Genomic DNA, 25740 nt, shown 5'->3' with positions numbered 1-25740 from the left:
TTCCGCTTATGGCGTAAAGAAGCCAAACAAAAAGAAATCAAATTAGCTACGAAAAATAAGAGAGAAGAGGGACTCTCAGTAATGCAAGCTGCTATACAGTTTAAAGACAATGAAGAAGAGCAGATGAGTGAGCAGTTGCACAGGCAACGTAAAATGGCAGTAGACAAATGCTACCCAGTTTTGCCGTCCCTTCAGCAAGAGGCAGCAAAAGAGCGTGAAAAAGACCCATTAATGTCGCATTTACTAAATTCGCCACCCCCCTATGCGCAAAATGCCACGGCACCCCCGCAACCTTTAGTTGCGCAAACTACGCCTCCTGTTCTTCCACAGCACCCTCCAGCTGTTCTCCAGCTGACTCCTGTCTCTATGGTGCAGCCTGCTCCAGACCCACCAACCACACTTGCTTCACCTGTGTTTTCTACGAGTTCGCCTAATGTACCTTTTACTTCTCCTAATGCTCCCTCTACGATTTTGCCTAGTGCTCCTTCTATTTCACCTGATACCTCTACTGCTATCTCTGCCCCTGCCTTATCTCACCCCGTTTTTCCATCCGTTCTTCCTTCAGTTTCACCTTCCATTCGGCAGAAAATGGCCAGCACTGTTACTAACCTTCTTTTACCTCTTTTCGGGTCGCCTACTACGACCCCTAACATGGGAAGAAGACAGTTGCGAAGTCGACTGCCTGATTATCAAGAGAGAGATTCACTGAATAGTTTAGCATGGAAATGGGTCATGGACACCGTAAAATATGATGTACAGTCTGTCATGGAAGTCTTCCATCAATGGGAAGCAGCGACACAGAGATATGTTTTCGAACAGATGTGTGTTTTTCTTTGCGAGGATTTAGAAGACAATGATCTGGAATGCATCCCGCAAGAGATGTGTCGTGTACGGTTTAAGTTCGGAGAGGGTATGATTGTAAGTCCAGATGTGGAAAAAGCAGTTGAAATGTTGTTATCATATCGGAGTAAGGGGAGCAGTTCTGGGTCACCATCTGAGCCTAGTACATCTAGTAGGAAAAAGGCGCGACAATACCCTATGAGAGAAGTTCCCCCACAATGGAGAGAGGGTGACACGACTGCTGTCTCACCTATTCTGCCACACTTTCAGCGTTTATGGGTACATGTCCCATGGAAGCGAGCTGAAGTTTTAGCACTTAAACAAACATTACCTGATCCGCGTAAAAATCCTGCAGGGTATTACAAAGAGTTGTCGCAAACAGCGGGGTCATGTATAATGAATTTAGCCGATATCGATATGCTATTTGGGAATGTTGTTCCACAGCCTTTATGGGGTAAAATTCGTCATATAGATCATGATCAGGAATTAGGTGACTCGTGGGCTAATATTGCCGCTGCAGATGCCCGACAAGTTGGTGGTGCCAAGCCTGAGCCTTTGATAGCAGAACTCCCTGGTAAAATAGTGGATTACATGAAAACAATAATGCCTGCAATACGTGTAAATTGGGATAAATTGTCTGCCTGCAAGCAAAAGAAAGAAGAAACTGTTTCAGATTTCTTCACCAGGTTTGAAGAAACATTCATTGACCACAGCGGTCAAGATATGACCACAGAAGGTGGTCAGAGATTGTTTTTCAATAAATTCGTGTACAATCTGCTTCCAGAATTGTGTAAAAAATTAAAGGATTCAGAAAGTTCTTGGGCAGTCTCATCTTCAGCCCAGATATTGGCTACTGCACAATATTACGAAAAAAGAGACAAGGACGAGAAAGATAGAGTAGAAAAGAAAACTAAAGAACTAAAAACGAAGGTTCTGCTACAGCCAACCAACGTTGTGGTGGTAATCAGAATAATGGTAGCCAGAATCACTACCAGAATAATTTCCAGCAGCCTCAACAATATCAGAGGAACTCGCAAAGAGTCGAGTACACTCAGCCACGTGTCCCTGTAGGCCCCAATCAATGTTCATATTGCAGACAAGAAGGTCATTTCAAGTATAATTGTCCTATTCTATTACAACGTGCAAATGGAGTTTCTGGTGTGAAGGGTCGTGGCAGTCAGCAAGCACCTAGAGGTAGAGGGCGTGGAAACGCCCCTCAGAACGCACGTCCCCTTCCACCAAAAAACTCTATGAACAGGTTTGATCAGCAAAATACCGTATCTGACAGGACAGCTCAATACTACGTTGATGATTACTATACAGAAGATGAGTATTTGGAGAATAATGATTGCTAGGACAGCCATAGACAAAGAGAGGGAGTTGTTTCAGTTCCAGTAGATCAGAGTGGACCTTACGTTGAGGTGATTACATCAGGTGTGTCAGAACCTTTTCTGTTGGATACTGGTGCTACAAAGAGTTCTATTATGCACTCCAAACTCCCTGGCGCACCCTTGTCTGGCGAAATGAACGTTTCTGTAGGTTTTTCTGGCGCCCCAGTTAGGAATCCGATTTCTGACCCTTTGTCTCAATTCTGTTGGTCCTTGTGAATTAGAAGCACCCCTTATTCTGACAACAGGTTGTGGCGAAAACTTGCTAGGATTGGATTTGTTAAAAAGATTGTATGCGACTTTGTACTGTTCTCCTTCAGGAGTGCAACTTACTTTAGGTAAGAAAGTGGTTTCTCCCATGTATTTGTCGAGGGATAAAATTCCTGCAGAATTGTTGTTTCTCCCAGATATTCTTTGGGCCACTCGTCCAAATGATGTGGGTCTTTTAGAAATTCCACCATATGTTGTAACATTGAAAGCCAACGTTAAAATGCCACGAATTCCCCAATACAAAATCTCGAGTGAGGGTGAAAAAGCTTTGCTAGCGATCGTTTATGAATTAATTGAAAAGGATGTGATTGAAGAAACACGATGAAATGTTTGCAGTAGTCCTGTTCTGCATGTTTTAAAACAAACTGACCCTTCTAAGCCACCTGTGTACAGATTCGTGATTGACCTTAGAGAAGTGAATAAAATTGTTGTGCCACAATTTCCAGTTGTACCCGACATTACCACATTATTGACTATGATTCCAGCCTCTGCCTCTTGGTTTTCGGTGATTGACCTGAAGAATGCTTTCTTCAGTATCCCAATTGCTGAGGAGAGCAGGGATATTTTTTCCTTCAGTTTAGGAGGTCGAAGCTTCCGCTTTAAACGCGCTCCTCAGGGCTACTGTGAAAGTCCATCAATATACAGTCAAGCGCTAAAAACACAGCTTGATACGATTATTTTACCTAAAGGTGCTACTCTTGTACAATATGTGGACGATTTGCTCATTGCTGCAGATACTAAGAAAATTTGTAAAAAGGCCACGTTGACATTATTGCGTCATCTGTGTGATCTGCATCACAAGGTGTCACTTTCCAAACTGCAATATTGCCGACAAGAAGTGACCTACTTAGGTCACCTCTTATCGAAGGAGGGAAGGAAACTGACCCCAGAAAGAATTCAGGCAATAGCGAAATTGAGTGTGCCAAGAACTCACAGAGAAGTGCGTGCTTTCTTGGGCATTACATCGTACTGTAGACAGTGGATTCCAAATTTTTCGTTATTGGCCAAACCCTTGGTGGCATTAACGTGTAAAGGTACACCCGATCCCATTCCTTGGTCTGAAGAGTGTCAGAAAAGTTTTCTCGAATTGCGCACAGCATTATGTTTGGCTCCTGTGTTAGGTACCCCCAACTACAGTAAGCCTTTCACATTGTATGTCCACGAGAAGGAGGGCTGTGCATTGTCTGTGTTGACTCAGTTATTTGGAGGTAGGCAGCGCCCATGCGCCTATTTTTCGTCAACTTTGGATCTGGTAGCTAAAGCATTGCCAAGTTGTTTAAGAGCCACAGCAGCAGCAGCTGTTTCTATTCGACAGTCTGCTGGTCTAGTAATGAATAATACACTAATCGTGATGGTCCCACATGCAGTAGACACATTGTTAAATAGAACCAAGACACAGCACTTAACTAGTGCTCGATTGTCCAGTTACGAATTGACACTGCTAGCGAGCCATGTGCACATAAAAAGGTGCAGTACCTTAAATCTAGCTACGTTGTTGCCAATTGCAGAGGAATCAGATGTTTCAGAACAGCACAATTGTTTTCTCGCAACAGAGGAAGAGACAAAAGGGAGAGTAGATTTATTTGACACTCCTCTTGCTGAATGTGATGGTACATTATGGGTGGATGGTTCATGCTTCAAGCTCCCAAATGGTAACGTGACTGCAGCATAGGCTGTCACGACTTTGCAAACAGTTGTTGAAACTGCACGAGTACCACATGGTTCAGCTCAAGCTGCAGAATTAGTTGCACTCACGAGAGCATGTGTATTGCCAAAGGAATGAAAGTGACTATCTACACTGATAGTCAGTATGCGTTTGGAGTGGCTCACAGTTTTGGACGATTGTGGAGAGAACGTGGGTTCCTGACTTCGCATGGAGCTAAGATTCAGCATGGTCAGTTGGTAAATGAGCTTCTTGAATCACTGACCTTGCCCTTGCAAATGGCGATTGTGAAATGCAGTGCTCACAAGAAAGTGACTGATGATATTGGTCGTGGAAATGCATTCGCTGATGAAATCGCGAAAGAGACAGCAAAGAATGTGATGAGCCGAATGTATGTTGTAGGCCCTGAAAGATGGACTGGTGATGTTGGAATATGTGAGGACACGATAGAGAGTGTGAAGTCCATCCAAGCTGAGGCCACAGAGAAAGAGTTGAGCACGTGGAGAGAGAGTACAGGTAGAATGGATGCAAATGGTTGTTGGATTGAATTGACAGAGCATCAGAGATGGTTGTTACCCGATGCATATGTGCTTGCAGTAGTTACAATGGCTCATGGAATGGCTCATATCAGCGTGAAAGGGATTTGCGAGTTGTTGGCCCCAGTGTGGAAGAATTCAGGGATTCCCAAGTGGGCAGAGAATGTTGTCAAGAATAGCATGGTATGTCTGAAGCACAATCCTGGTAGGGGAACCCCAACTCCAGCTGGTCATTTTGCACCTCCTACGTATCCGTTTGAGGTTTTGCAGCTAGATTTCATACACATGGAGAGGTGCAACAGCTTAAAATACGTGCTCGTTGTTGTTTGTGCCTTCTCAAGATGGGTAGAAGCCTATCCCCTAAAAGACAATACTGCCTTGTCCACAGCAAAAGCCCTTGTGAAAGAGTACTTCCCCAGGTTTGGAATGCCTAGAATGGTCTGGTCTGATAACGGAAGTGAATTTGTGGGTCGTGTGATGAAGAGAGTGTGTGAAGGGCTAGGCATTAGGCAAAAGTTCCACGCTGCAAATCACCCCCAATCAGCTGGATTAGGAGAATGTTACAATGGCACGCTTAAACTTAAATTGGCCAAAATCCAAGCGAGCACAGGTCTTAAATGGCCTGACGCTCTACCCTTAGCACTCCTATCCACCAGAATGACTGTGCATTCGCGAGTGAAACTCAGCCCTTATGAAATTGTCTTTGGCCGGCCAGCCAACATATGGGGAGTGCCTAGGCCCACGAAGTTCAGCGAGCTAGAACACCCTATTTTGCTTGATTACCTGTATGAATTGATGGCTAAATTGCGTGTTTTGCATCAACAGGTACATGACTCCCTGCCTCCGGCTTCTGATACTCCAGGACACCCCATAAACCCTGGATCCTGGGTGTTGATAAAGAATTTCCAAAGGACTAAAAACGACCAGCCCAGTTGGACGGGACCGCACCTCGTCCTTCTCTCTACCAGATCGGCAGTTCGAGTGGAAGGGAGGAAGGCCTGGATCCACGGGGTCCACTGTAAAAAGGTACCCTTACCTCTGCCCTATGACCAGTGGGTCCAGGAGGGTGTCGCTGACTCAGGACCTGATGCCGTGCCAAATGCTGTCCCTTTTAATGATTCACATGTAAAAGAAACTGACTCTGAACAAGAAAACGAAAACATTTTGCACAAGGCTGTGCCACCATCCAAGCGAGTGAACATTACAGAGCCTGACCTTTTGTTCCCAGATCAGACAATACCTGGGAAGCGACGGTATAATTTGAGACCGAGAAAAACGAACTAATAAGATAATTTCTTTTGCAATTTGAGACTAAGATCCATGGACAAATAAAACAATATTTTCTTTTTCCCCCAAGTACTATTTTTGAAAGTGCAGCTCTCCCATCTAAGAAACTTGTTCATTTTTTTTTTTCGAACCGCCATCCGGGTTCCGCTGCTAGGGCCGCGGTTGATTAAAGTCTTTGGGGTGCAGCTGACGACGTTAGGTCGGTAGTTCTGGTTGGTCCAAGGGAGTTGCCCTAGACTGACGGAAGCATCCCTTAGCAGAGGCAACCTCCCACCGCGGGCAGCACTTTAGAGAGGATGGAGTTTCCCGATGTGGAGAGACCTGCCAAACAATGAACTTTAAGCACAGACTTTGTACCGCGATGACAAAGAAAAGTTTTATAATATTGTGTATTTTTATGCTATTCAGCGTAATGATCTTTTTGATAAGTTATGTTTTATTTTCTTTCCATGTAACATTTGCGCCCACTGCATCACCCATACCTCCCCCTACTGTTTCCTCTCATTCTTTCCACCCTCTGCCTGACCACGAATCAAATAGGAGATTGGAGTTCGTTAATAACTCCTTTGTTCAGTTATTACACCAACACCAACTTGTAATGAACACAACTAACTGTTGGGTGTGCGGTCTTATGCCTCACACAACGGACAAAGGTATCCCCTATTTAGTCCTGCCATTTAGTCACAATGGCTCTGTATGGGCATATAGGACCATGTTCATATATGCACTCGAAATCTACCCCCTACGTTCTGTAACAGATAATCCTAGAAAAAGTGCTCTAGTCAAAGGTATAGTTGACATGATTAAGGAAGGTATTTCTTATGAGACTATCCCTAGAGATGAGACACTATAGTACATAGGATGGAACATGACTGGATATGGAGCTACCTTAAGTGAGAAACAGCAAGCTAAGAGGTCGTCCCCGATTTGGATCGTACCCCATCAGGGTCATCTATGTCTGCAAGGTAATGGCACGAATCCCAGGGCTCAGTTAGGGAAGAGTGCCTGTACTGAAACGTATATGTTTGGATCTCAGACTTCCCCTGCGTTTTTAGCAGCTAAGGGTACCTATTTCATCTGCCATGATAGAGCCTATACATGGTTGCCCCCTGATTTTTCGGGCTCATGTTTTGTTTCCTTCCTGTTGCCTCCCACCTACACAGCAGCGGCAGACTACCACCGGACAAGGATAGCTAGAGGTGTTTTGAGTGAAGAAGACACTGCAGGTCAAGAATTTGGGGACTTTGCAAAGTGTTTTCTACCGTTCTGGGGATCCATGGCTAACAGCAGAAACATAAGGCAATTGACAAGGGTAGTTGAGTCCACCGTGATAGAAACTACTGGTGCCCTTAGTAACCTGACTGCTGAGCTCCAGTCGGATCGGCTTATGACCCTTCAGAACAGGGTCGCTTTAGATGTCATCCTTGCAGACCGCGGTGGAGTATGCAGATTGATCCAATCTAGTTGCTGTATCTTCATCCCTGATAACGCTCCAACAGTATACCAGGCCATCTCCAAACTACATAAGATTTCCGAATCTATTCATGTGGATAAAGGAGATTGGTCATTAATGGGATGGCTCTGGGAACTGATATCTCCCTGGGGATGGAAAATTCTGATGGTCATTGGGATGGTCTTAGCCATTCTTTTTCTGTTCTGTCTGTGCATACATTGTGCTCCTGCAATATGTGGCCTCTGTGTCACATCATGTGTAAGGAAGCCTGTGTCAAGAGATGAACTGAGTACTAGAATGATGTTACAGCAACATCTCAATGACTTTAGGAATATAGATCTGGACTCAGATTAACATGAGGATAGATTAATTGCCTATGTAAGGGCAAAAGGAGGGTTTGTGGTTCTGAAGATTCTGGATTCATGTAATCGTTCTGGACTCGAGAATTAAAACTTCATCGAAACATGACGAATTTGGTATCAAAAGACCGAGAATGACGAACACACCATGTACATATATTTTCAGCGCATTCGAGTAACGATTTCTCCTCGAAATCGTCATTATCGTTCAGAACCCTTGGCTTCCATTTTATATACTGCAGCCATCTTGTATGTTGCCCTTTACATAGGCCTTAATCCAGCCAAATTCATCTCAGCAAGGACACGTACTCCTTAATCGACTTTCCTATGACCTGTGCAAGTTGGAACCATTGCCCCAGGCCAAACTCGTTAGGTCAGTTCCCCTCCCAGTGGCCGAACCAGATAGCATCAAGGCACAACAAGCCATAAAACCATTTCAGCGCGCACACCTGCCATATCTTGCTCACATCTGTCTCTACTCTTTTGCTTCACTTACTTTATGATGGGGAGGTGCCTGTTTTTATTGGGGGTCCAGTGATATCTGATTAAATGTTGTGTCTTGCCGGGTGATTTGTGGTAGGCAGCACGAAGTGAAATATGGACATGTCATCATGACTCTGCCTTTTCTTTGTATTAGAAATATGTTAACGATTTACTTTACAACCAAGAATGTTTTGCCTGAAGCCTAAAAATGTGTATAAGAAGAGAAGCCTGATTTTGTAAATTCGAGCAGTCTCCTGAGAATATACTTCCCCGTGTTGTACTTCTAGGACACTTGTTACCTTGGTTGCAGCCAATCAACTAATCTTTGACTTCACCTAGAAGACTCTGAGTTTCTGTGGTCTGGACCAGGAAGAACCCGAGGTCTCTGGGTGTACCCTGACACCGCTGGGTTACCGGTTCTGTGCCGGTTCTTAAAAACCCAGTACCTCAGGGATAACAATTAACAAAGAACAAAACAAAACAGAATAGAGTAAGCTGGGATCTAGTGTATGTTACTTTTGGAAATTAAGCAATTTCAGATGCTGGGCCTTTCAGTTGCAGCCTATTATTAAAATTGATTCCAGTCACTGTATTTTTGTATTGCACTTTTATTTCACTAATTATTTACTGCGTTGTCTCACTACTTAAACTGTGCCATTTGGCAATTTATTGTACTTATGATTTAAAACTCAATTGATTATCTAATTTCCTTGATTATACCTTAAATTTCTATTATTCATTTACCATTTAGGTCACATGCATTTACTTAATTTAAAAAAAAAGTAATGCATACTAGATGCTCCCTGCCTCGCGCTACCGGCATTTCCGGGTTTAGTGTTTAAAAGCTCATGCCATGGCAGGCGCGCAGCTGGGGCGCTGCTGGCATGCCAAAGGCACGTCGCTGGCACGCTAAAGGTGCGCCTAAGGCAAGCCCGTCTGCGCCCGTCCACACCGGGACGACGCCAGGCTTGCTGCCGGTTTTGCAAAGGACATAGGGGTCGATTAGGATGGTGGACGGAAGGACAACCGTCGTCCTGGAGTAGGACGGAAAAAGCCTTTTTTCCGTCCGCCTGCCGCGGACACTCCGTTCGCCATATTAGGATGGGAAACACTGTCAAATTTCCGTACGCGGCGGGAGAGCACGCACCGCCGCGGAACTACACCCGACCCAGCGGCGGACGTGACCAATCCAGACACACCGCCGTACGGAATGACGTTTCCGACCGTCCTCCAAATCACGATGGCGGAAAACACACATAAATTCACTGCGGAAAAACAACCTGCCTGAACACGTCGGAATCACCCTGGCGGAGATACACACCACAAGCAGATTGCCGTCATGGACCCAGCGCTACACGCATTTCCGATACTCTTCGTCCTCCACCACCAGCAAGTCATGGACCATCATCGACGACGACGCAGGTACGCCAACCCACCAATTGCTGTCGGAAGGGGAGTACCTGCCAGGGCTGTGACGTTTGGAAGGGGGAGTGTCATGTCAGAGGAAATACATTGACGATCGCACCAAAATATACACAATTGAAGTACACAACCAGGAATGACAACGACAAACATCAAAACATGATTTATTAGCTTTATTCAACATAATAGGTGTATAATATCAGATTATTCAAGAGCATGGGCACTGGGTACAACAGATCATGTACATCACTGGCAGCACGTGAGAGGTCAGAATGCAGTATCAGAACAGCAACAGGGCCTTGTGGACAACAGAGCAGGTACATCAGAGGCAGTAAATGAGAGGGGCTAAGTGCATCAGCAGTCCATTGCACAGAACAGGTACATCAGAGGCAGCATATGAGATGGGCTAAGTGCATCAACAGTCCATTGCACAGAACAGCTACATCATTGGCAGCACATGAGAGGGCAGAATGCAGTATCAGAACAGCAACAGGGCATTGTGGACAACAGAGCAGGTACATCAGAGGCAGTAAATGAGAGGGGTTAAGTGCAACAACAGTCCATTGCACAGAACAGCTACATCATTGGCAGCACATGAGAGGGCAGAATTCAGTATCAGAACAGCAACAGGGCCTTGTGGACAACAGAGCAGGTACATCAGAAGCAGTAAATGAGAGGGGCTAAGTGCATCAACAGTCCATTGCACAGAACAGCTACATCATTGGCAGCACATGAGAGGGCAGAATACAGTATCAGAACAGCAACAGGGCCTTGTGGACAACAGAGCAGGTACATCAGAGGCAGTAAATGAGAGGGGCTAAGTGCATCAACAGTCCATTGCACAGAACAGCTACATCATTGGCAGCACATGAGATGGCAGAATGCAGTATCAGAACAGCAACAGGGCCTTGTGGACAACAGAGCAGGTACATCAGAGGCAGTAAATGAGAGGGGCTAAGTGCATCAACAGTCCATTGCACAGAACAGCTACATCATTGGCAGCACATGAGAGGGCAGAATGTAGTATCAGAACAGCAACAGGGTCTTGTGGACAACAGAGCAGGTACATCAGAGGCAGTAAATGAGATGGGCTAAGTGCATCAACAGTCCATTGCACAGAACAGCTACATCATTGGCAGCACATGAGAGGGCAGAATGCAGTATCAGAACAGCAACAGGGCATTGTGGACAACAGAGCAGGTACATCACTGGCTACCCAAGTACGTGTGCCAAGCGACCCGTGACAAGGATAATGATAATGTCTGGGTGGTTACATTCGTCAATCTACACACAAAGTAAAATGACATGTGAGTGATGGCAACTAAACCTCACACCACAGAATCTGGTGGACTGCTTGAACTACTCGCCTCGGACACACCGCCAGCACCAGCAACAGGAGTGTGAGACACAGCCATCCAATCTACTGACTGACACATGAGCCATAGACCCAGACACACCGCCAGCACCAGAAACATGAGTGTGAGACACAGCCACCGATCTACTGACTGACACATGAGCCATAGACCCAGACACACCGCCAGCACCAGCAACAGGAGTGTGAGACACAGCCACCGATCTACTGATTGACACATGAGCCATAGACCCAGACACACCGCCTGCACCAGGAACAGGAGTGTGAGACACAGCCACAGATCTACTGACTGACACATGAGCCATAGACCCAGACACAGTGCCAGGACATGTCCCTGTACACTGACCAACAAATACCATGCCTGCATCTGACACATGAGAGTGGTGCACAGACTCAGTGCCAGTACCTGCAACAGGAGAGGGCACAACTGACACAGTGCTACTACATGATGCATGACAGCGTACAATAGACACAGTGCCACTATCTGACACATGAGAGTGAACTGCAGCTGACTCACTAGGACCACTGAAATGATGAGCCACAGGGCTGTATGGGCCAGGAGGCAGGGTGGCCCTGGGAGCTGGGGAAATCTGTACTGGAGCGACATCTGGGTGGTCATGTGTCACTGGTGTGTGCCTCCGTTTTTTTGTGAAATGTTGGGGCACCCCGGACATGACAGGACTGGTAAGTGGAGTGGCATCATCAGACATCAAAGGTGTATCATGTGCTTGTGGTGGTCTGCTCTTTGGGGACGTGCTGGACCCTGCCTGCCATTTGCTGTGGGCCTGCCTTCTGCCCACTGCATCATGTGTAATGGGGGATGCAACAACAGTGTACTCCTTCCTCTGCTTCTGCGGGGCGTGGATGGGAGTAGAGGTATGGGGGGACTCCACCGCTGACACATGTGTTGTACGTTCCTTAAACATCATCCTCAGTGCAGCCAGGGGTAATATATGCCTGTCCTTGATGGTGCTCGTGTCCATGGGAGAACCCTTGGCCATGGGATGTGCCTTGAACGTAGGAGGTTTCCTGTCCCTGGAATGTCCCTGATCCCTTGCCGGTGCCCTGTCCCTGGGTGCAGACTTGTCCATTTTAGTGTCCCTCTCCTTGGGAGTGTCCATGCCCTTGGGAGTGTCCCTGCTCTTGGGAGGTGCCCTTTCCTTGGAAGTGTCCTTGTCCTTGGGAGTGTCCCTGCTCTTGGGAGGTGCCCTTTCCTTGGAAGTGTCCTTGTCCTTGGGAGTCTCCCTGCTCTTGGGAGGTGCCCTTTCCTTGGAAGTGTCCTTGTCCTTGGGAGTCTCCCTGCTCTTGGGAGGTGCCCTTTCCTTAGAAGTGTCCTTGTCCTTGGGAGTCTCCCTGCTCTTGGGAGGTGCCCTTTCCTTGGAAGTGTCCTTGTCCTTGGGAGTGTCCCTGCTCTTGGGAGGTGCCCTTTCCTTGGAAGTGTCCTTGTCCTTGGGAGTTTCCCTGCTCTTGGGAGGTGCCCTTTCCTTGGAAGTGTCCTTGTCCTTGGGAGTGTCCCTGGTCTTGGGAGGTGCCCTTGGCTTGGGAGTCCCTTTTGTGGGGGATGCCTGTGTACCATGTGAATCCATTTACCCCAACACCCCTTGGTGATCCTGTGTGTCAACTCCAGTGTTGCTCACGTCGTCTTGGGAGAAAGATATCCCAGTCCTAGGGGATGGTGTCTGTGCCCTCCGTGTCCTGCCTTGCTGCCTGTGGCTGCTCCTAGTGTAATATCCTGAATCAGAGGCCTGGTCTGATGACTCACTCTCCCCTGTAACATCAAGTGGTGTGGATGGTGGAACAGAAGTAGCACCCTGTCTACGCGACTGTACAATGGCTGAGGACACATTGTTTGCCAATGACTGAACTATTCTGTGGAGACCAGCAACATCGCCATGCATCCCCTCCATGAATGCCACCACCTGCCCCACCTTCCTACCGTGGTCTTGGAATGCATTGATCATGTTGGTCTGCCCTACACACATCTGTCGCAGCAGATCAACAGCCTCAGCACAAAGTGCACTTTGTTGTCACAGGGGCAGGCTCTGTGTTGCCTGCACCGAAGGCACCTCTGCTCCCCCTCCTCTGGCGAGCACGAGCAGTACATGTTGCAGTGGGTGGCAGTGTGGGCCCTGTGTGCTGTGTCCCGACTGAAGGTGTTGATTGCCCACTCCCTGTCTGTGACAACGGTTCTGACTCACCAACACTGTGTGAGGATGAGGACGATGGTGTCTCCACATGTGAATCCTCAGGGACGGTTCTGTCCCCCTCTCCGTGGCTGCTCTCTTCAGTCTCAGTCTGCGTGTGTGTCATCTCGGATCCGGATGCATTGCCACCACTCATCTCCGTCATCTGTGTCTCAGTGCCCTCGGCCAAAGCTGCAAGAGAGAGGGAAGATATGTTAACCTAAGTGACACACTCACGTACTGAAGGTTTCAAAGTCACACCGTTTCTTACAGTCGATTGACATGTAGCACCCATCCTGTACACCAACCACCCCTACCACACATCCTCACATCATAGATCCGTGGGTGTCTGTGAAACCTGTACATCATACAAACAGGGCAAGTGCATGCAGACCACCACACATGTCATGCCATGGGACCCCAGACCTCAACGGCATGTCCTGGAACCCTCAAATACAAATCAACTGGTATGTCCACCTGGCGGACATGGGTGCTACCGCTCACTCCGCCAATGACACCAACATGCAATATATGCAAAAGATACACACCACGGATGTCACCACTGTGTCTGAGCACGGATACATGCATTCACTCACAAGTTACAGACACATACAGTCTGCTTACCACTAGTTTGCTGTTGATCCCCTCTCAGCCGGGCGGACAGGTCAGGATGCGTCACAGCAATTATGCGGTGCATTAGAGGTGTCATGGTGCGTCGGGCAAGGTGGACTGTTCTCGGAATGATCCCCAGTGTCATCTCCGCAACGTTCTTGCTGAGCCTGGATATGTCGTCCCAGCGCTTGTGGCAGTGTGTGTGTTGTCTATTGCATACCTCCACTGCCCGTACATCACGTGCTACGGTCCTCCACACGGCCTTGCGAAGGTGCAGCTTCATCTACCAGGATGGGAGACAAGAGGGTAACATCAGTGGACTGTTTCACAATAATATACATTGCAGAAACACGTATCTTCATGCAGCCATGCATAGTACAACACATGTGAAGGTCCCGCAGCACACCGCCAAGCTTGCAGAAGCAAGGAGACAGTGACCACCTCATGCCCACCAACATGTTACCCACTTAACTTACCAACTGTCCGTGGGCACCGTAGAGCCGTTCATAGTGGCTGAGCACACCGTCCACAAGGACATCCATCTCCGCTGCGGTGAAGGGACGATACCGGATCTCTCGCACTCTCGACATGGCAAGGTCCAGGACTGTGGCACTACAGAAGCAGTTGTTGGATAGCTCAGGAGCAGCAGGTGGAGGTGACGGTCGCAGGCAGCAGTTGTTGGATAGCTCAGGAGCAGCAGGTGGAGGTGACGGTCGCAGGCAGCAGTGGCTGGAAGCAGTGAATGTGTGCAGGAAATCTTCACACATATATAGGGCCCTGAGCTCCTATCAGTGGCCCACGTCTGCAGCAATTGGTTTTCCCTGGATGCTTCATTCAAAAAGAGCCAATGACTCACATTGTTGTGGCGGTGCACGTCTTCCGCAATTTTTGAATGCGCTTACGCGCAACGCGTAACCTGTTCCCATTGGCTACATGTGCACGGACCGTCACGTTCACACACCGGCTACCGCATGTGCGCGCTACCGCGACAGTGCATCATTTGAAAATATTCACTCACTGCTGCCGCTATGGTGGTGCACGCTTTCCGCAGGGGCGGTGCAGGCCAACACATATATTTGATGATGCAATCTGGAATGGCAGTTGAGAAACACCCTTACAGTGTTATTGCGGCACCCACCGCCAGTCCAGGCCGGTCATCCACCGCCAGTCCAGGCCGGTCATCCACCGCCAGTCCTGGCCGGTCACCCACCGTCAGTCCGGGCCGGTTACCCACCGCCAGTCCAGGCCGGTCACCCACCACCAGTCCAGGCCGGTCACACACCGCCAGTCCTGGCACCGTGACCGGCCTGGACTGGCGGTGGGTGACCGGCCTGGACTGACGGTGGGTGACCGGCCAGGACTGGTGGTGTGTGACCGGCCTGGACTGACGGTGGGTAAGGCAATAACACTGTAAGGGGTTGTTTCAACTGCCATTTCAGATTGCATCATCAAATGTATGTGTTTGCCTGCACCGCCACCACGGAAGGCGTGCACCGCCATAGCGGTGCCAGTGAGTGATTGATTTCAAATGATGCACCGTCGTTGTAGTGCGCACATGCATTTAGCGGGGTGCAACCGGGATAGTCATTGACCATACAGCATATGTCATGCTTAATTGCTGTGTAATCAGTCATCTCCTGTGTTGGTGGAAGGCGTCCCCAGACGGCGTATGTACACACACTGCATGTCTCCGCACACATGTAAGCTTCTTAGTTGTACGTGTGTGTCAGGACATGTCCGGAATGCTGTAAGATTTTTGATGTGTAGTCTATGACCATGTCCACGTGCGACATTCATGTCTATTTGTTGCATGTGTGCTCAGACTGTAGACCTTGCCAGTGGTTAACAAAGGCTAGTGTTGTGGGCCAAAGTTGCGTCAGATGTGCATTGCGAAGTGTTGACGTATTGGTCTTGTGGACACACGTGTTCATTTCTACACATCTACACAGTACCGCAAGGGTGTGTACACACATTCATTAGCTGTTGTGAGTGTGTGGTTTGTGTGTGCAAGTAACAATGATGTGTGTGTACATGCATTCTGTGTATGCGTGTCTGTTGTTTTGTGCCCATGCATGTCAGCTGAGGGGGCATTGTATGTGTATTCATGGGTGCATGAACACAAGTAGGGTGTGTTCCAATTTCATGTTGTTTGTGCACGTACATGTGTGTCTGTGTGGACGCTTGTCCACATATGGGCCCTCAGTCATGTGTTATTGCAAGATGTTTTAACATGTGTGCACGTTACATTGTACATGTTGCCCACAGGATGTTCTTTGTGGCTGTACATTGTGTGTGCAGTCAGCTCTATTGCCATATTCCGGTCACACATATCATCACTGTCTGCAACATGTATTATTAGCAGTGTGCACAGCTATGCGTTGTTGGTCATTTGACATCTGCTGCCATCTACTCCCACACAGGAGGGCTCCAAATGTGCATCGACCATACACTGTGCTGGAGGACATGGTTGACGAGGAGGTGATCTGCAAATACCGACTTGACCGACTGAGATTGCAGGAACTTGTCACACAATTGTCACCTCATCTACAGCCACGCAGGACATCTCCTGGAGCTTTCACACCCACAGTAAAGGTGATGGCGGCACTTCATTTCTTTGCGACTGGCACTTTCCAGTACACAGTTGGTCATGCGGGAGGGATGTCACAATTCATGTTCAGCATGGTTCTGCGGGATGTCCTGAATGCCATGATGCTTTTCAAGGATGATTACATCCATTTTCCACGTCAGGCACAGTTGGCAGCAGTCAAAGGGGACTTCTATGCCCTAGCCCAGTTACCACACGTAGTGGGTTCAATTGAGGGGACACATATTGGTCTCATACCACCCCGGGCACGTGAAGCTGTATATAGAAATCGGAAGCACTACCATTCGATCAACGTGCAAGTGGTGTGCCTGGCTGACAACATCATCTCGCATGTGTGTGCCAGATTTCCCAGTTCCACCCATGACTCCCACATCATGCGGAGCAGCATTGTCCCCCAACTGATGGCTAATCTGCATCCAGAACGTGCGTGGCTTGTAGGTGAGTGTGCTGAAAGGACAAAAGTGTTGTCAGTGTGTTGTGAGGACAATTGTGTTGTATGTGTGGCATGGTGTTTCCACATATCCTGGTAATTAAATTTGTGTCTCTCATCATCCCACCTAGGCGACTCTGCGTACCCAAATAGGCCGTGGCTGCTGAGCCCCATCAGGAATCTGACTACCCCTGGTGAATTGCGTTATAATGATGCCCATGGGAGGACACGTCGAGTGATAGAACGTACTTTTGGACTGCTGAAGTCTCGGTTTCGCTGCCTTGACAAACCGGAGGGGCCCTGCCATACTCACCAGGCAAAGTATGCAAAATTGTGATTGCCTGCTGCATGCTCCACAACCTGGCCTTGCGCAATAACATTGAACTGATCATGGACCCTGAAGACCAACAGGTAGCTCGGTCTCCCATCCCACCCATGTTGACTGATGAGGATAGTGGTGAGGAAGAAGGTGTGGACCAGAGGCGTCAGCTCATTGATCGCTATTTCCCTTGAATGTGAGTAACTACCGCTTGTACAGCCAGACAATGCGTGATGTATGTTTGATGGTGGAATGTGGATATGGTGTGTCTATGCTGCCTGTTCTGGTATGTTCTGTTTGCAAATGTGTGTGTTAGATGGGGTACATGCTATGCTCCCTGATGTGTGTCCTGTGATCAACTTACTTGGTGATGAATGTGGTTTGTGGGATGTTGCAGTACAGTGTGTTGTGATGGGTGTGAATCTCTTTCCTGACCTGTGTTTGTTGTTCTCTCATTATCCCTAGGTCACTCCCACAGAGGCATGATTCTCAACAACATTGATCCCTGCACCTGGTAACGTTACATTCTAAGACAATCATGTGATTAAAACATGGAGGCCACACATCATTGAGTGTTTACGTGATGTTTATTTACAGGTTGAGGATTGATGTTGGTGCATATTTACAAAGAAGTGTTGGTGGGGGAGTGAGAGTTGAAGGTCATGGCAGATGAAAACATCATGGGGACACCACAATGTGTGATGTCCAGCTAGTCCAACAGACGTGTGGCAATGGTTGGCATTGTGGGACAGGATAGTTTTCAGGGTGAATGGCAGGCTCAGACAAGGGTGAAGTCATTGGCGCCCCCTCTTAGAGCGGGTCGATGGAGCAACACCACTGCTCTCACCTGCATCCAGCCTCGGACGGCCCCTCCGTCTTTGAGCCGGAGCGGAGACAGCTGTGGGGGCAGGTTGGTCAGGGGCCACCTCCCTGTCCGTGGGCTCAGGTGTGGGTGGCGGTGGTGTTGGGGAGCGGTCCCGCTGGGCACTAGGGTGAGGGGGTGGTGGTGTGGTGCGGGATAGCCAGTCCCTCCACAGAGCAGTTTGCTGGCCCATGATGTTCACAATTTGGCCTATGCGGGTATTAATTGACCGCAACAGATGACTTCTCTCTTGTGAGTCTTGGTGGGCCCGATCAGACTGTTCCTGCACCCGCTGATAGGAGGCATTGACTCTTGCGATGGCTTCCAAGGTTTCGGCGGCAGGATGGTGTGGGTGTCCTTCCCCACCTCGACGGACAACTGCACTCCTGGTTGTGTGCTGTGCCCTCACCTGTGTCCTCTCACGTCCACTCTCCCTGCTTGCCTGGGATGTTGATGGTCCATCATCGGCTGATGGATTAGGCAGGGTGGCACAGGCAGGAGTGGTGGTGGTGGTGGTGGAGGTGGTGGTGGTGATGGTGGCTGCACAGCTCACTATGGCAGGTGATGGTGTGGTGACACAGGCCGAGGTGGTGGAGGCAGTGATGTCCTGGGAGCCTGATGGCCCTGGAAGTCTGCTTGATCCCGCATCGTCCTCTGCGTCTGAGCTGGCAATGGGCTCGTCCCCAGAGAGTCCGTGCTGTGAGGGGGCGACTGGTGCTGCCGGTTGCTGCTTTCGCCAGTCAAGTTGCGATCACCTGAGGGACAAGATTATCATGATCAATGCTGTGGACATAACATGTTTTTGGTAACAACATTACAAATCAATTACCTCTCTCACACAACCCACGCACTCCCCCCCACCCACTGCCCTCCTCCCTGTGGACATGGGGTCCTGTTGGGAGTTGTAGTGCTGGTCTCTCACACCCCCCACCCACCGCCATCCCTCCCTGTGGACATGGGGGCCTGTTGGGAGTTGTAGTGCTGGTCTCTCACACCCTCCACCCACCGCCACCCTCCCTGTGGACATGGGGGCCTGTTGGGAGTTGTAGTGCTGGTCTCTCACACCCCTCACCCACCGCCATCCCTCCCTGTGGGCATGGGGGCCTGTTGGGAGTTGTAGTGCTGGTCTTTCACACCCCCCACCCACCGCCATCCCTCCCTGTGGACATGGGGGCCTGTTGGGAGTTGTAGTGCTGGTCTCTCACACACCCCACCCACCACCACCCTCCCTGTGGACATGGGGGCCTGTTGGGAGTTGTAGTGCTGGTCTCTCACACACCCCACCCACCGCCACCCTCCCTGTGGACATGGGGGCCTGTTGGGAGTTGTAGTGCTGGTCTCTCACACACCCCACCCACCGCCACCCTCCCTGTGGACATGGGGGCCTGTTGGGAGTTGTAGTGCTTGTCTCTAACACACCCCACCTACCGCCACCCTCCCTGTGGACATGGGGGCCTGTTGGGAGTTGTAGTGCTGGTCTCACACACACCCCACCCACCACCACCCTCCCTGTGGACATGGGGGCCTGTTGGGAGTTGTAGTGCTGGTCTCTCACACACCCCACACACCTCTCGCACTCCCCCCCGACCCACCGCCCCCCTCCCTGTGGACATGGGGGCCTGTTGGGAGTTGTAGTGCTGGTCTCTCACACACCCCACCCACCGCCCCCCTCCCTGTGGACATGGGAGCAAGTTGGGAGTTGTAGTGCTGGTCTCTCACACACCCCACCCACCGCCACCCTCCCTGTGGACATGGGGGCCTGTTGGGAGTTGTAATGCTGGTCTCTCACACACCCCACACACCTCTCGCACTCCCCCCCACCCACCGCCCCCCTCCCTGTGGACATGGGGGCCTGTTGGGAGTTATAGAGCTGGTCTCTCACACCCCCACCCACCCCCATCCCTCCCTGTGGACATGGGGGCCTGTTGGGAGTTGTGGTACTGGCTGCTTTGACAACATGCAAGCCTGGGAACGTAGGAGGCAACATTTGTGTTTGGTCATGGTGGGTGCATTTGTGGCCAGGACTTCACATTTGGGTGACTGTGTGGTCCACATGCATGGATTGGGGCCAGGGAGATGTGTGTTGGCAGTTGTGCATGGCAGACCATGGCAGTGTGATCGTGGTCATTTGTTTGTACTTACCAGCCTCTTCTCCCTCCTCGATTCCTTCCAGGCTCTCAGGGTGCAGTATGCCCAGCACCTTCTCCTCCCATTCAGCAAATGGTAAGGGCTCCGGGGGAGTGCCGCCGCCAGTGTGGTGTGCCCGTAGGTGGTTGTTCGCCCTGATGCCTTTCACCCTTGCCTTGAGGTCGTGCCACCGCCTCTGGATGTCGTGTTTGGTGCGTGGCACGGTCCCTGACGCATTCACTCTGGTCACTATCCTGTCCCACATGTGGTTTTTGGTTGCCAAGGTTGTCTGCTGGACTAGGTTGCCGAAGAGCTGTGTTTCGACACGGATGATTTCATCCACCATGACCTTCAACTCAGTGTCAGTGAATTTGTTTTTTTTCTTTGGTGCCATGGTATGTGATGTGCAAGGTGTTGGTGTGGTGGGGTGGGATGTGCAGGTGTGTGGTGTGTAGGGATGGTGTTGTGTTGGTTTGTGTGGTGTGTGTGTTTGTGAGCAGGTTGTATGTGTGTTTGTGTGTGTCTGCTGTTCGTGGTAATGTGGCTCTTGCTTGCAGCTATGCTGTGATGCAAAGGACTGTGGTAGTGGGAGGGATTCATTTTATACTCTGTGTGGTGGTGGTGTCCCAATGGTTGTTGGCAATCTGGTGTTCTGTGGGTGTGGTGATTTATGTGCATTTTTCGGAGCTTGGGGGGGTGTCATTGGGGCGTGTAGTTGCTGGGGGTGGGTGTTTCAGGTGGTTGGGTGTTCTGTTTAATGTATTTTCTATTTACTTCCGTCTGCCATTTTGTAATCGGTTTGACGGCAGGGATGGTGTTTGTGTGGTCCTTCCGCAGTCATGGTCCATTTTCGGAGGTATTGTTTCCGCGGCGGTGGAGGACGGCGGTGAGTTCCGTTGAAATGGCGTCATTATCCTAATCGCCCGGACGGACCCTCCGCAGGTATAGCGGCGGTTGGGCCTGTTCCCGCGGTCATGTCTGTCCGCGGCGGTGGGTGTTCTTTTGGTTCCATCCGCCGCGGACGGTGTTAGATGTGTCCCGTCCGCCACGGACGGTATTTGATGTGATCTGTCTGCCGCGGTCGGAGTTTTTTTACATGAATATCCTAATCGTAACCGCGGATTCTCCGCGGTGCGGGCAGGAGTGATTTTGCCGCGACCATGGCGGACGGTACCCGTTTCCGTCCGCCTTCCTAATTAGCCTCATAGTGCTGTACTCGGTGGATGACCTCCTTGAGATCAGGAAGGGAACTAGTCTGTGTGATTGCCGACCCCGCAGCTACTATGAGGGCCTTTCTGTTGCATATCCTGCAGTTATAATTCCTTGCCACTAGTTGCACTTGCCCTGTCCCAAATTAACCACAGGCCCACTGTTAAACTTTTGAGACTAAAATGTCGCTCATTAGTTAAACACCACATGGATGTCTATGACTTGCTTCACACTGACTCCCCGGATGTCCTCTTTTTGACTGAGACGTGGTAACTGAGGACACGGTGGTAGAACCTGGCCTGGCTCTCCCCTATGGTTACAGCATTCTGACACTAAACAGAGGCTCCAGGGTGGGTGGTATACCAGTAATATTTAAGTCGGCCTACATATGTTCCTTTGTAAAGGAGCCTGTGGAGGGGTGTGAATGGTGACTCTTTCGGATTTCGTTTCATGACAATTACACTATGACTGGGTTATTAATCTACCGCCCGCCAGGACCTTCTAAGGAGTTTAGAGCTGCTCTCGTGGACGTTTTAAGGCCCCTAGCGATGAGAGCTGCTAACTTCAGTGTCTTTGGTGACCTGAATTTACATTTGGATAGTTCTCAGGACATAGAAATCACAAATTTTCTGGCTGATCTGGCGGCGTGCCAGTTGACTTAATAGGTCCAGGGATCCACTCATTCTGCAGGCAACTTATTAGACCCGGTCTTTTCCAACCTGTGCTCCCTCACAGTCCATGCCCCATCATTGGTATGTTGGTCCGATCACTTTCTAGTGTCTATGACACCAGCTGGTGTCGAGCCGGTTAAGAGGGCTTACGAAAAGCTCTCTTTCAGGCGTCCATGGCATAAACTTGATGTTGCTCATTTTCACGAGCTCCTTTCTACCACCATGCCTAAGCTGCCACTCGAACCTATGCTGGCTGATGGAGCTTTTTCGGGCTGGATCTCTCATGCTCTGGACTCCCTGGTCCCTGCCAGGTGGTCTAAGTGTCATAGCACCAAATCTAGCATATGTTACAATGGTAGGTTGGCCTCCCTGCGGAAAGGCTGTAAAAAGCTAGAACGTGCCTGAAGAAGAGATTATGATCCGTTATTAAAGTGATGCTACCAATTAGCAATTAAGGAATACCATAGGGCGATCCAGTCTGAGCGGGCAGCATACTACTCTGACATTATCAGAAACAGTAGCAACTCTACTAAAAGTGTTTTCTCTGCAGTGAAGGATCTTAAAACCTCAGCAGATATTTCAACACCCTCTGTAGTATCTGATGTTCAATGTGAGACCATTGCCTGCTTTTTTGTGAAGAAGGTAGAAACAGTATATGAATCCATTACTCAACATGTGGCTCATAGGGGGCAGTGCCGGGACCCTCTTGCAGTCATACCCTGGCTGCTTTACTGCTTATCTCTCTAGAAGAGCTGGTCATGCTCTGCTATAAGATTAAATCTTGCTCTCCTGCTGACCCCCTAAAGCAAGATCAATTCTTGAAATCTCTACCTGTGTTTTTACTATCTCTGAGCCAATTGATTAATCAGTCCCTGCTTACATCTGCAGTCCCTAGTGCCTGTAAGCATGCTAGGGTGGTCCCTCTGCTGAAAAAGCCCAAGCTTGGCACTACTAAACCGGAGAACTTCCGACCCATCTCTCTCCTACCCTGGGTCTCCAAGATTTTGGAGTCATATATCAATTCCACACTTGCAGGTTATCTGGAGGAGAATAGCTTACTGGACCCTCCCAGAATGGCTTTTGGCCGGGCCACAGTACGGAAACAGCTCTCCTCACTGTGACCGAGCATTTGAGGGGGGGGCTCTAGATGAGGATCGTACATCAGCACTGATTTTGTTAGATCTCAGTGCTGCATTCATCACCGTCTCCCACCAGATCCTGTTGTAGAGGTTGGAGGAGGTGGGTATTGTGGACTCTGCTCTTGATTGGTTTGTCTCCTTTTTAGCTGACAGGACTTTCCAGGTTGCAGTACCCCCTTTTGCATCCAAGATCCATACCATCAAATATGGGGTACCCCCAGGCTCAGCTTTGAGCCCAACGTTGTTCAACCTATATGTGCAAGCTTTGGCAGCAGTGGCAAAAAGCAGAGGGCTCACAGCTGTGTCTTATGCGAGCGACACACAGTTGGTAGTTGCGCTCTCAGATGACTGAGGACAGGGTGCATGCAAGTTCCAGAGGGATTTAGAGATCATATCTGAGTGATGACTGCCAGTTAAAATGCCAACAAGTTTGAGGTCCTGCTGGTCGGGACAAACACTGAGTTGTGGAGTGAGCACTGGTGGCCTGTTAAGCTGGGCTGTGCACCCATTCCTAAACAGGTGGTAAAAAATCTGGGTGTGTGGGTTGATTCCAACCTTAGCTTTCAGACACAAACAAAGAAAGTAGCAGGAACCTGTTTTGGCATTTTATGGGGGCTTAAACCAGTGCTGAGGTTCTTTGACCCGGCCATGAGGCAGGTGATTGTCCAGGTATCTATTTTGTCTAGACTGGACTATGGCAACTCACCCTACCTGGGAGTCAATAAAGTGGAAATTACAAGACTGCAAAGGGTCCAGAACACTGCTGCTAGAGCCTTGTTAGGTCTGCCCAGGGCATGCCCCACTGCCAATGCTGTCCGTCGGCTACATTGGCTGCCTGTGGAGAACGCATTGAGTTCAAGACTCTTTGCATCTCTTTTAAAGTCTTTAAATCTTTCCTCCCCAGACATCTTGTCCAATCTGCTTACACCCTATGCCCCCTCCCGCCAACTCCGGTCTATGGGCCAGAATCTGGCGATTGTTCCATGGACGAGGAGGATTCGTGCTGGTGGACGCTCCTTTGGTGTATTGGCAGCCAGACTTTGGAATGCGCTCCCCACCGCTATTCGTAGTATGGAACACTACCTGGCTTTCCGTAAGGCCATCAAAACGCACCTCTTTCCCCCACTATAGACTGTTATATGTTGTCTATTGTTTTGCGGTTTCAGCGCTGGGACTCCCCTTTGCCGGGGCAGCTTTGCGCTAAATAAAACCGCATAGCATAGCAGATTCAACCATACCCCTTTTATATATTGTTTTCATCTTTGTTAATTGGCCCCTCCCCCAGTGAACCCATTATTTGATATATATCTACCCTACTTTGGTTCTTAGGGTTATAGGGCTGACCCATCTATTGGTACATATGATTAAAATCAGGCCCGACCTATTCCTTTGTGAGGCAGCTAATTTCCACATACATTCTCAAGCACAGTTTTTCTCTAAAACCATATGCGGCATTTTGGATGGAAGCTAGTATAGGCCCCGCAAAATGTGTGGACCCCAGATGCACTAAAGCTTCAAGCATGCCTGAGGAATCACAACTATGAACCCATATGTTATCTCATCACCCTTCTTTACCACACCAAGACATAATATTTTTTTTATTGGGAATAAATGGACACCAAATTACTGAAAAATGTTTGAACAGAAGCATGACACTAGTTCCAAAGATAAGGCCAACTTAAAAACACCAATGGCTTGCTTTATGAGATGAAACAATTAACAAAAGGTGAAACCTGCTAATGGTTAGCGATTTAGGGCCTGATTATGACCCTGGCGGTTTGCAATCTGCCATCGCCTTTTGGCAGGCTGACCGCCTACTGCCCTGGCGTTTCGCCACCATATTACAAGCAGGGCGAGAAGACAACTTCACGACTGCGCCACCGGCCAACATTTGTGCTCGAGTGTCGTGAGAGATAGCTGCGGGTTAAAGAGGCGGTGCAGCAGGTTCCTCCTCCAGCCAGATTACAAACTGCCTTTGTGACAAGTTGTCCTGGTATATGCTGTCCACTACTTAAAGTAGGCACCTTGTACCAGTCCAAACAACCCTTATGGTGATTTCAGAGGTCAAAGATAACCTTAGAAAGCTATCCAAGTGGTAGCTGTGGAGAGCAGCCTTCAGGCTTAGTCTTGAAGGAATGTTAAGCAGCTTGTTTTACCAGAATGCAACATTATAGTATCGGTTAAATGAAAGGAGAACCACACAGTAGTTATACAAATATGTGTTTATTAATATAACACTCTCCAGTATGACACAGTATCTCCTACAGGGAGATAACCACAAAGCACACAATATCTTAGCACGGGAAAAAATAGTAAATAGCACAAATACACAGTGGGCTCCAGTGGGAGACCAAACCATATATTAAAATAGTTATATAAGAACCATGACTTGCGTCAAGATAGTCTCTAGAGGATGTAGAATCGCTGGGACCCCAAGGAGCCACCCAAGGGGAGTAATTAGGGACCCCACGTAGGACAGGTGTAGTGTGGGAACACGACCACGTGCTCCG

This window comes from Lissotriton helveticus, chromosome 4_1 (genome assembly GCF_964261635.1).
Source record: "Lissotriton helveticus chromosome 4_1, aLisHel1.1, whole genome shotgun sequence".
In the NCBI taxonomy this organism is placed as follows: domain Eukaryota; kingdom Metazoa; phylum Chordata; class Amphibia; order Caudata; family Salamandridae; genus Lissotriton; species Lissotriton helveticus.
Note: the sequence above shows the minus strand (reverse complement) of the source record.